The sequence below is a fragment of the Sus scrofa genome, chromosome 14, assembly GCF_000003025.6.
Source record: "Sus scrofa isolate TJ Tabasco breed Duroc chromosome 14, Sscrofa11.1, whole genome shotgun sequence".
In the NCBI taxonomy this organism is placed as follows: Eukaryota; Metazoa; Chordata; class Mammalia; order Artiodactyla; family Suidae; genus Sus; species Sus scrofa.
In genome coordinates, this window is record NC_010456.5 from 109,454,045 (window position 1) to 109,466,275 (window position 12,231).

The following is a 12,231-nucleotide window of genomic DNA, read 5'->3' on the forward strand; positions in this document are numbered from 1 at the left end:
AGTTACTAAAGCCCCTCTCTGCGGAGGTGCTGCCGAGCAAAGGGTCTGGATATGGTTCTTCCACAGCAACAGCATCTGGCTGGGAAGAGAAAAACACATGGACCTGAAACCGCCTTAGACTCATTCTAAGGTGACACATAAATAAGTGTGCGGGTGCGCAATGCCAAATGGGCACCCTGAGCTTTAGGGAATTAAAGGTAAGAGAGAAAGCTTTGTGGGAGCAATGATTGTGGAGCTGGAGATCTTCAGGGAAGGAAGGATTGGGAGGGAGGGCTCGTCTGCTGGCAGAAACTGCAGAAGCAGAGGCCTGGTGGCTGGAAAGAACACGTTGAATGGGCTGGGCCTCTAGCAAAGAGAGTTCATGGCACTGAAGTAGAGAGATGCAGGCCAGGGTGGCTGGGGAGTTTCGCCTCAGCCTGGAAGGCCAGTCGGAGCCAAGGTAGATGGTTAAGCAAGATAATGCAAGACGACAGCAGCGGGGGTTGCGGCTGTGACGGACGCTGGCCCTCCAGGAGCCGTGGAGGGTTGGAGGGCTGAGTTCTAGAGAGGAAGGTAGGGAAGGGAGGCTTCGGGGCATGAAGCGGCGGGGGTAGCGGGGGGGCTGGTGTGGAGGCCAGACAATAATCCAGGGGCGAAGCTCAGAGAGGCTGCAGGGAGGGGGTCACCGGGGCTGGACGTGAGGGCTGAGGGAAGAGGGAGTCAAATGGAAGCTCCACGTACAGGCCTGAGAGCCCTGGAGCATGGTGGCAAACGGGGTAGTTTGGAGATGGAGGTCAGGGGTGTGGGGTGGAGAGAGGAGAGTTTTTTTGGGATGCAGGACATCAGGCCAAACACTGGAAGGCGTAGGGGAAGGGAAGTAATTGGCAATACAGGGCTTTCTCTCTCTTTCTTTTCTCTCTCTCTCTTTCTTTCTTTTTTCTCTCTCTCTTTCTTTCTTTTCTCTCTCTCTCTCTTTCTTTCTTTTCTCTCTCTCTCTCTTTCTTTCTTTCTTTCTTTCTTTCTTTCTTTCTTTCTTTCTCTCTCTCTCTCTCTCTTTATTTCTCTTCCTTCCTTCCTTCCTTTTTTTCTTTTCTTTTCTTTTGGGATGGGGGTGCTTCGCCTGTGTCATATGAAAGTTCCCAGGCTAGGCCTCTAATCGGAGCGGCAGCTGAAGCCTACACCACAGCCACGGCAACACCAGATCCCAGCTTCATCTTTGGCCTATGCTGCAGCTTGTGGCAACGTTGGATCCTTAACCCACTGAGCAAAGCCAGGGGTTAGCAGGAGATTCGGAGGCAGCAACCTGTCCGAACTCATCTCTGAGTTTCTCAAAGAGTGGCTGGCAGCCTCCTGCCTGGGTCTCCCAAGGGACTTATGGGTCCAGCAATTCCCTGGCCTTTTGCAAACCTGGAAAACTCAAGCTCAGGGGCAGGACAGACACTATGTTTTTAATAACATTACTGACCTCTGAGACTCTTAACCAAACTGCTGTCTGAGAACCACATTTTATCTGCTGACACGAATCTCTTTGGCAAGATCTCCGGCCTATGTGATCACCGCCAGGGTGACGGGGAGCTCACTCCCCCACCAGCCAGCCCATTCATCTCATCAGAGGGAGGGTCCTGTTTACTCGGTCTCTCCAGCCTCGTGACCATCTCAGAGGAATGCGAGGCCAGGGGGAAGAAAGGAGAGCGGGGTCTGCCAGTAGAGAAGAAGGGGAGGCTTTGGAAAGGACTCAAGCTGGGGGACCCCGGGCTGCCATCACCGGCCTCAGATGCGGCCAGCTCTGGCGGCTCCCTCCCCAATGTCTTCACATGGGATTATTAAAGGCAAGAAGAATGAGCCCCTGTATCTCAGCGGAACAGGGCAAGAGTCATCAGCGGCCGTTATTAAAATCCTTTCCTCACCAGTGAAAGGCACTTATCACTCTTCATCAGCAACGCGCTCTCTTTTTGAAAAGGAAAATCAAATTAACAGGTGGGGATGGTCCTTTCACGCCTTCTGGGAAAGAGTCCAAGACCACCTCCTGGCAGCCCCCAAACTGGTGCAGGGGTCAGCCTGGAGCACCCCCAGGATGGCAGGAGAGGGTCCTTGGACCTCAGTGTCTTGGCACTGTGTTCGTGAGGGGACCTCTCCCCTGCTGCAGGGGAGTGTGGGTGGCAGTGGCAGCAGCACCTTGCTGCTCTGGGTGGCAGAGCTGACACACTGTGGCAGAGGGGCCCTGGGTCCTTAATCGGGAATGGAGGAGCTCTGCTGCGTGGCTGCAGAGTCAGGGAGGGACTGGAGCCACAGCCTCCTCGAAGCACCTGCTCTAGTCCTCAAGTGCCCAGAGGCGTCTCTCCTGAGCACGGCACTCCAGGCTGACAAATGCTCAGAAAAGCCCACCGCGGCAGGACTCCATCCACATACCTTAGCCCAGTCCCTTGGCTCAAGGCTCTTCCCAGACTCGCCCCAGTTGACCCTCCGGCCCTCTACCCACCACCCGCAGTGGAGGCGCTGGCCAGCGGCACTAGTCACTACCCCCAATCCTACGCTGCTTTTGCTGCTTGCTGGGTTTTGCCCAAGGTGGTTGTCTGTAACACCTTTCTCCTTCTCTGCTAGCTGACCTGCTTAACGACCCAGCTCAAATGTCCCCTCCTCTGGGAAGTCCTCCTTGACCTCTCCAGGCTGAACTAATGATTTTCTCCTCCAGGCTCCCATAGCAGGCAAGCTACTGTTTTCACAGTGGCCCCACTCTATTCTACTTGGCTGCGATCCCTTGTTTATATCTGTCTCTCCTCATTACAGGGAGTCCTAGCAGGAAGGGGAGGAGGGGTGTAGTATCTCGCTCTTCTTTGTGCCTCCCGTGGAACTAGGCGTAATTCTTAATAAAAACAGGCACTAGCTAGCATGTCGTGGTGGCTTGTTCAGCACACTGAAGGACCTTCATATACATTATTTTGTGTGATCCTCCAGGTTATTAAAGCTGTATCCAAGCCGAGGCTTGGAGATGTAACGTAATCTGTCCAAGGACCAGTGGCTAGCTTGTGGCAGAGCAAAGATTAGAAACCAGGACGGTCTGAGCTCAATAAAGGTTTGTTGAGTGCCTGAATGACCACCCTCCCCCCCACCGGCCCAGGTCTGGGGCCAGCAGCCCCTTAGGTAGACTGGCAGAGGCGCCTGTGGTGGTGTCTAGCTCCCAAGCCATATGGCATCCATCCCTCCCCTTCCCCATCTCGGTGAGCTCAGGCTTTCTCTGCCTCCAGGGTTTACACCGCTTTGCTCTCAAGTCCTTTATCCATTTTCTCCTGGACAAGGTAAGGCTTTAGAGAAAGGTCTCTGTCATCTTCCCAGGATGAGCCCCCCTCACCCCACCACTCACTCTCCCCACCACTCACTCTCCCCAGTCGGCAGCCCCTTTGGCCACCCCCTCCTCCTTTCTCTCCTCCTTGGAAGCCCTACAGGCCATTTCAGCGTCTCTGTCCAGCATCCCAGGCCCCATTGCTCCTCTGGCCTCAGGCTAAGCCCTGGGAAACCTTCACAGGCTGGTGTTCTGGTTTCTGCCTCAGGTTTCAGGTAATTCTGGAGGAGGATAAAGCCGCAGCCAGCCTATAGCATCTTCCGTCACTGGGGGTCGGGGGTGGTTGTTCAGGAGGAGCGCCTCTTTTCTTTACCCCCCGTGTTCAAGACCAGCTCTGATTTTACAACCTGTAAGCTTGCCGAGAACAGCAGCTGAGTTTTTTCATCTCTGCAGGAGCCACCGGCCCTGGTCCACACTGTGCAACAGGGTGATGGCCAGTAAAGCGTGACTGGAGAACTCCGCAGAAAACACCAAGAACGCTCCATGAATACTCTCTCTACTACAAAATAGCCTATCGCAGCATCAATCTTCCCATCTCTCCCTCTGGTTCTAAAAAGGATGGCGTCTCCTCGCCTCTGCAGACCTGGTCCCTTCCATCTCTATCATGCCCTCCTTGCAGGTGGCAACTCTCCAGCTGCTGGAGAGCAGGTTGAGCCCCTGAAGACTCCTCCTCTGCGTGTTTCTGGGGCTCTAGCACACTGAATGGGCCCCCTCTAAAAGGCCGACAGAATTCATCTCATTTCTATATTCATTTTACAAAAGGGAACTGAAACCAACATATCTTAAGACCTAAAATTGAGAGGAAACGTGGTTCAGAGCCAACCTGTAGGGTGCCGTTGCCAGGGGGCGAATCTCATTGTTTTGTGCACCGCTGCTTCCCTACCACCTAGGACCGTGTCTAGTACATAGTTGGAGCTCAATAAGTATTTGTTGGGTGAATAAATAAATGAATGGCCATTACGTTTATTGTACTTTTCTGTTCATTCCAGACAATTTATCTAATACCGTGGTCCTTCAGCCGTGTTTGCTCCAGGAACCTCTCTCCACCCCCTCCCCTCCAACCACCGCTCAGGTCTCACATCTCACATCCCATGACCCCCTCTGGGGACCCCCCCAAAGCTCCCACTCATTCACTTCCATTAGCACAACTCTTTACCCCCTGGGGTCTTTAGCGTCTCCCCTCCTCCCAATTTTCTGAATCGCCCTACGTGTCCTGTCTTTGCTCATCTCCCTACAAAGCTTGCCCCATCATGGGCCATTTTGGCAAAGAACTTGGTCCCCCCTGCCTTGGTGACCTCTGCCCTCCTGACCCACTTCTTTGACCCACCTTTGGCTCTGAATGTCCCCTAGTCTCCCTTTCTTCCCCTGCAAAGGGAAATTGCCTGAGAGCACCCTGCAGATCGGCGACACAGCCAAGGCGTGCTGACTAGCTTCAGCTGCTCGGCCGCTCTTAAAAAAAATGTGCATTTAAACAATTTTCTAAAGGGGAAAAAAAAAAGCTCTTTGCCTCCTCACACCAACTGTTTACATAATTCAGTGACCTTTTATGAACCATCATTGTATAAGCATCATTTTCCAGGACAGAAATCAACTTATCCATCCTATTTCATACTCTACCTTGTTCGCCTATCATTTTTCTGTATACACTTTCTCAGGTATTGACAGAGAACTCAGATTTATCATTTAAAATGGTTATGTAATATTCCATCACAGTAATGTTCCAGAGTTTGCTTAACCATTCCCCAGTTGCGAAGCCTTTGGGTGGTTTCCAAGGTTTTCCAATAATGATCAGGGCAACAGTAAACATCTTTTTGCAAATAGCATCTATTTCCTTTTTAGTTATTTTCATGGTGTATATTCCCCAGAAGAGGGATCATCGGGTCAAAGGCCAGAAACTTTTATGACTTTAGTTGCAAGGGGTCAAACTGCTGTCCAGAAAGACTATACTAATTTGCAGTGCTCCAGTCTTTTTATTCCTGTTTTATAGCCACCAAGTGTATTCCTCCAGGGGTTGTTCCAAATCTTCTGGTCTTGCCTGGGGCATCCAGCCATTCTCACCCTCCAGAGGTGGTTTTACTGACAAAGTTACAGGCGTCTGTCCCTGAGTTTCCTCAACTTCCTTCCACGCACCATTTTTTTTTTTTTTTGGTCTTTCTCTCTTTTTAGGGCCACCCCACCATGGGCCATTTGGAGGTTCCCAGGCCAGGGGTCCAGTTGGAGCTGTAGTCGCCAGGGCCACAGCAACTCGGGATCTGAGCTGCATCTGCCACCTACACCACAGCTCACGGCAACGCTGGATCCTTAACCCAGTGAACAAGGCCAGGGATCGAAACTGCGTCCTCATGGATGCCAGTCAGGTTCATTAACCACTGAGCCATGACAGAAACTCCCAACACGCACCATTTCTATTTCCACCCTGGCCCCCATCCTGGGCTGATCTCCGAGGAAACGGTACCCAATTTCTTCTCCAAACATACCTTCCTGCCTGCAAATTCGACCTCATTCCCTCCTGCACTCTTCAAAAGAGTAGTTATTCTACTCTTTTTATGTCATCCATCTCTCCCTCTTCTCCCAGCTCTTTCCCCACAGCCTGCAAATATCCTCAAGTCTCCTTTTTCAGAAAAGCAATAAGCATTTTCCCTTCTCCCCCTGAACTGCTCTCTTCTACCACCATCCATCTTGCTGAAAGAATAGTTTACACGTCACCTCCTCAGCTTCCAGTTCCTTCTCAGCCTTTTGCCCTTTTTCACCGATGCCCAGCACTCCACTCAAGTGGCCATCTCAAAGCCACCAGTCATTTTCTTAATCACCCAAACAAAAATCCCCCCCCGCCCCCGCTTTATTTGGCCGCACCTATGCCATATGGAAGTTCCTGGGCCAGGGATGAACCTGTGCCACGGCATCAGCCAAAGTCACTGCAGTGACCATACCAGATCCTTAACCCACTGAGCCACAAGGGAACTCTTAAACAACCTTTTATGAATCATCATTCCCACCACTTTGTTGGCTATGATGTCTTCATTGAGACCGTCTCCTGTCTGTTTCCACAGAGCTCCTTCTATCCTACCATCGTTGTACCTCTAGAAAAATCTGTTCTGAGACCTTTGGTGAACTTTAAACTATCCTTACCTCCTACTGCACGTCAGCCAGGAGAATTGGGGAACTGGTCTCACTCCCAGCTCTTGTGATGAACTATGATGGATCTAAGCCCATTAGTATAAACCCGTTCCTCTTCCCACAGTAATGGTTCAGGGGAAAGACCAGAGCAAATCAACATGTGACTTTTATGTGTGACCCATGGCGATTCATAGAACCAAGCTCAAGAGTTTTATTTCATAGTTGAGGAAAGCCATTTCTTTCTCTGTTCTTGGGTATAAATGTTAAAACATTAAACCTAATTGCTGCTGGACTTTGGCTTACAACCTTAAGAGAATCTAAAGTGAGCATAAAGCCCAAACACAGAATTGAGCAGGGTTTAGAGCACTGAAGCATAATGGATCCTGATCCCTGATTGAACCACGCCTGAAGCCCATTCCACCAGATTTTTCAGTTACATAAGTCAATAAATTTCTTGTATTATTTAAATCAGACTGTAGCGCTTTCTGTTACTTGCGGTCTGACACTGCTAGCTTTTTGCTAGGTGGCCATATGTGGTCTACGAAGCTTTAATCTCAATATGTAACACCAAAAGTTTTATCATCACCGCCCAAACCAAATCACCCTCACTTCCACACTTCCCTATATCTGACTATTCCACTGACCAAGTTTGAAACATTGGAGTCATTCATAAGGTTCCCTCCTTTACACCCCACAGCCAGTCAGCTGTCATGCACTTGCCCTCTTGCCTCTGGCTATATCCTGACCTTCATTACCTCGCTCTCAAATTGACTCTCTTCTCACTTGGTCTTCTTGCCTCCTGGGTTCTGATCACCTTCCACACCTTTATTGAAAACATCTTTGTGGAGTTCCCTTGTGGTGTAGCAGGTTAAGGATCTGGCATAGTCACTGCAGCAGCTCCGGTCACTTCTGTGGCAGAGGTTTTATCCCTGGCCCTGGAATTTCCATTTCCCACTGGCATGACCACCCGCTCCCCCCCCCAAAAAAAAAAGAGAGAGAGAAAGAAAAAGAAAGAAAGAGACATCTTCCTAAAATTTCAAAGCAATCACAAATTTGCAGTGATTTCCCAATATGTTTCAGATTTAGTTCAAATTTTCCAATCAAAATTGAATTCTTCCACTACAGGGTCTTTCCATTATCTTTCCAGTCTTATAAGCTTGTTACTCTCTCCTTGGTGTCCAAGCTATAGCCAAAGTGGGCCGTTTTCTCTTTCTTCCACATTTTGCTGCCAATGAGATGAATCCCATCTGGACCACCTTCCCTTCATATTTCATCTATTGAAACCCTACTCATCCTTTAAGACTCCTCTCAAAAGACAGCTCAATAAAGTATGTTCTGATTTCCCTGAATAGATGTGTTTCCTTTTTTGAACCCCTCCAACCTGTTTCTCTTGTGCCATACATCAGAATAGAAAAGCTTGGCTTTTATTTGCGTATTCCCTCAAGAATTTCGAGGGCCCTATTTTGGAGTCTTGAAAATAGTAGGTGCTCAATAAATACTCATTAAATTAGCTGGAATCGAGGGCAATCGTATGGGGGACAAGATGCCACAAGAGGGTGCTTGTGAAGGAGTCTTTATCTGTGGATTCACTAGAACCTCTTTTTTTCCTCTTTTATATGCAGGCTAGGGATGCATCGAGCCAACAAATATTTATTTAGTGCTAACTATGTGCAAGTTAACACTGGAATCTGGGAGAAGCTAGCTTTGAAATCTCGTACCCTGGGATGACTCAGAGCTGTGATTCTCGAAGTATGGTCCACATGGATGTTCCTGGCAGCTGAGGGCTGATCTACTCTCCTACAATATCAATATTTAGAGCAAACTCAGAGCTGGAGGGCTATTAAAGCTAATGGAAAAAAACAAGGGACTAAGAATCTGAAAGACATGATCTGGGGCTGGATCTTTCACTAATTAGCTGTGGGACCTCAAACAAGTCTTTTTTTTTTTTTTTTTTTTTTTGTCTTTTTGCCAGTTCTTGGGCCGCTCCTGCGGCATATGGAGGTTCCCGGGCTAGGGGTCAAATCGGAGCTGCAGCTGCCAGCCTACGCCAGAGCCACAGCAATGCGGGATCAGAGCCGCATCTGCAACCTCCACCACAGCTCACGGCAACGCCGGAACCTTGACCCACTGAGCAAGGGCAGGGATCGAACCTGCAACCTCATGGTTCCTAGTCGGATTCGTTAACCACTGTGCCACGACGGGAACTCCTCGAACAAGTCTTCTTTACCTGTGAAACAATTGGGTTAAGCTGCCCCATGTCTCAAAAGAGTGGTCCTCCGAACACTTGCATCAGATATAGCTGAGTGGCTTTTAAAAATGCAAATTCAGGAGTTTCCACTGTGGTGCAGTGGTTTAAGAATCCTGCTACTGGAGTTCCCATGGTGGTGCAGTGGTTAAGGAATCCGACTAGGAACCATGAGGTTGCAGGTTCCATCCCTGGCCTTGCTCAGTGGGTTGAGGAACCGGTGTTGCCGTTAGCTGTGGTGTAGGTGGCAGATGCAGCTTGGATCTGGTGTTGCTGTGGCTGGGGTGTAGGCCGGCAGCTGTAAATCCGGTTGGACCGCTAGCCTGGGAACCTCCATATGCCACGGGTGCGACCCTAGAAAGGACAAAAAGGCAAAAACACAACAAAACAAAACAAAACAAAACAAAAACGAATTCTGTTGCGGTGGCTCTTGTCACTGCTGAGGCAAGGGTTTGATCCCTGGCCGGGTGCAATTGGTTAAGGATCTAGCATTGCTGCGGCTGGGGTGTAGGTTGCAGCTGCAGCTCAGATTCAATTCCTGGCCCAGGAATTTCCATATACCGTGGGTGCTGCCGTAAAATTTTGGACTCAAAACCAGTGCTATTGAAAACAAACTGTTAAGGTAGCATCTAGGGGTCTGCAGTTGAGCAGGCCCCTCAAGTGATTCTTATTCTGTTCTAGTTAAAAACTTTTAGAATCTTGGAATTATAATGTTGCTCTCATTCTAAAACGTGGGGGTTACTGGATAAAGTAACAATTTGAGTTATTTTTACAGTGATCAGTAGAATGAACAAGTGGGTAACCAAGAGGGCATCTTGTCATCTTGTCCTAAAAAAGTGTCCATAGGGACAGCTTAGAGAACCCTTATTCGGCAGCTTGCTGTGCAGGCCACAGCCCCAGGACTACATGGCACCTGATGCCTGTCTGCCTGTTCGCCTCCTTTCTTATTTCTCCCTCTCTCCCTTTCTTTTCTCCTTTTTCATTCTTTTCTTTCTTTCCTTTCCTCTTTTTTCTCCCTCCTCTATCTTCCCCCTTTCCCTTCCTTCTTTCCTTCTTTTCTTTTCTTTTCCTTTCCTTCCAAAATCCCATCAACCCCTGGGTAAACGCATCATTAGCAGTACATTTATTTGCACTTACCCACTTACCTAAGATACTTTTTTTTTTTTTGAAGTCTTTCCAGCTCCCTCAATCCGATCTGAGCATTTCCTGCACAGAACCCTCACAGCGCTTTGAACCTCTCTTATGTCATTAATCATACTTTGCAATATTTCTAGGTCTGCTCTCTTGTGTGTCCCTGAGGAAAGAGGCAGTTTCATCCATACACACTCTCCCTTGCACAAGTGCCCAGCCTGGTGCCGTGCACACGTTGATGATATTTTACATGTATGTAGTGTATCCTAGTTTAATAAGTATTTTCACAGACATTGGTGAATAGCAGACACTGAGTGAATAGCTACCGAATGGACCAATGAACACATTCTTCCATTTCGCTTATCCTTTTCTAGAGCTTGTTTTACCTCCTGTCCAAGAGACAGGTTTGCATGGTAGCAAGGCCACTGACCTTGGGGTCAGAAGCTTGAGTGTGAAATCTTGTTCTACCTCTTAATAGCTGGGTAGTCTTGGGCAAGGTGTTTAACCTCTTGAACCATGATTTTATTTCTAAAGTCGACGTAATAATATACCTTATTTTTAGTTTTGGGGCTGATGAGTTGCAATGACTTGCGAAAACATCTGACACCAAGCAGATAATCTTAAAATGCTAGTTAAATGAAATTCTTCCCTTTCCCCAACCCTTCACATCCATTAGAATGTCCCTTAGGACAAACACCGGCTTTTCTAATTCTTTCTCTCCGGGTTTGTATGCTGTGTCTTGGTGTATTGCATACAGAGATGTGCGGAATACATTTTGTGGACTCTTAAAAATAGTCAATGTCACGAGGTGAAACACATATGGAAAACATTCGAACTGAAATGCACAGACTGTATTTATCAAGATTCTTTGCTGCCATGTCCGTAAATCCAATTCAAACCTGCTTGAGAAAGAAAAAAATGTACTGACTTCCCATTATTGGGAAGTTCTGGAGGGGATCTGGCTTTAAGCACAGCTGTATTAAGGGGTTAAAATAATGACAAAATACTGAAGTCAGGATTTTATCTCTTTTCCTCCAACTCTGGGCCCTGCTTTGATGGCTTCATTCTCAGGCAGGGGTCTCTCCAGTTGGTGGGAAGGATGGCTACGGACTTGCAAGCCGAAAGGGAGAGAGGTCCTTTTCATCTATGTGTCTTCGTGCAAATCTCATGAAAGGATTCTCATTGAGTCTCTCTCACATCTGGACCAGTCCGTGGATCCAAAGGATGCTATGCGATGGTTGGTTCATTCTGGATCACATGCCCACCCCTGTGTCGGGTGGGGAAGGACACAGGGGTTGCCAGTCCCTTAGACCACAGGAATGAGGGTTAGGTTTCTCCCTCCAAAGGAAGGGGTGTCTGCAGAGAAGACCAACTCCTTAGCACACAAGCAGGAAATACACTGTTTCCTGTAAGGTGCCCTATGCTTAAGACTGCCTAGTTTGTGTCATTTAAAGGGCCCAGCTTCATTTACGTATTAATTTATTCATTCACTGTTATTGGGGAACATAAAGGCATTTTGAGTGTATCCTAAGCCTCAGGCCCATGCCGGGGGTGGCGGGTAAAGCCGTGACAAAGACAAATTCAGTTTCCACTAGTTGTGACCCTTGGCTTCCAGGAAGGATTTCGAGAAGAAATCAGCGTGTTAACAGGGAGGAGTATCATTTTATCCCATTATCACCCACTTCACACAATCAGTTTGCTGGCTGAACTGGCCTCTCTTGGCAGAGGTCATAGAATCAGAGGCTGGGGGATGAGAGGACATGTAAGGTCAGCTGCCTTCGGGGCTTGGGCTTGGTTCTGGAGAAGATCAGGCATTTTTGTTCATTTATTTTTGTTTCTGTTTGTTTTTGCATTTGTAATAAAAACATTAAAAAAATTTATGTACTTGGATTTCCTGTCGTGGCTCAGTGGAAATGAATCTGACTAGCATCCATGAAGATGCAGGTTCGATCCCTGGCCTCACTCAGTGGATTAAGGATCCAGCGTTGCCATGAGCTGCAGTGTAGGTCACAGAAGCGGCTCAGATCCCGCGTTGCTGTGGCTGTGGCGTAGGCCAGCAGCTACAGCTCTGATTGGACTCCTAGCCTGGGAACTTACATGTGCCACGGGTGTGACCTTAAACACACACACACACACACACACACACACACACACACGGACACATTTTTATTTGTTTATTTACTTTTTCTTTTTCAGCTGCTCTGCAGCGTATGAAGTTCTCAGCCCAGGGATTAGAGTGGAGCCACAGTTACGGCCTATTCCACACCTACGGCAATGCCGGATCCTTAACCCACTGCACCAGGCTGGGGATTGAACCCACACCTCACAGAGACCTAAGTGCTGGAGTCAGATTATTGACCCACTGGCCACACCAGGAACTCCTCAAAACATTTTAACAGTGGTAAAATACATAGACATA

The 12,231-nt window shown here is 48.4% G+C and overlaps 1 long non-coding RNA gene across 1 annotated transcript; it reads left to right on the forward strand.

Annotated features, from left to right (window-relative positions):
* LOC106506104 lies at positions 415–4,246 on the forward strand. The gene is made up of 3 exons (XR_001301153.2): positions 415–552; positions 2,935–3,052; positions 3,713–4,246. It is a non-coding gene; the product is annotated as an uncharacterized LOC106506104 (long non-coding RNA).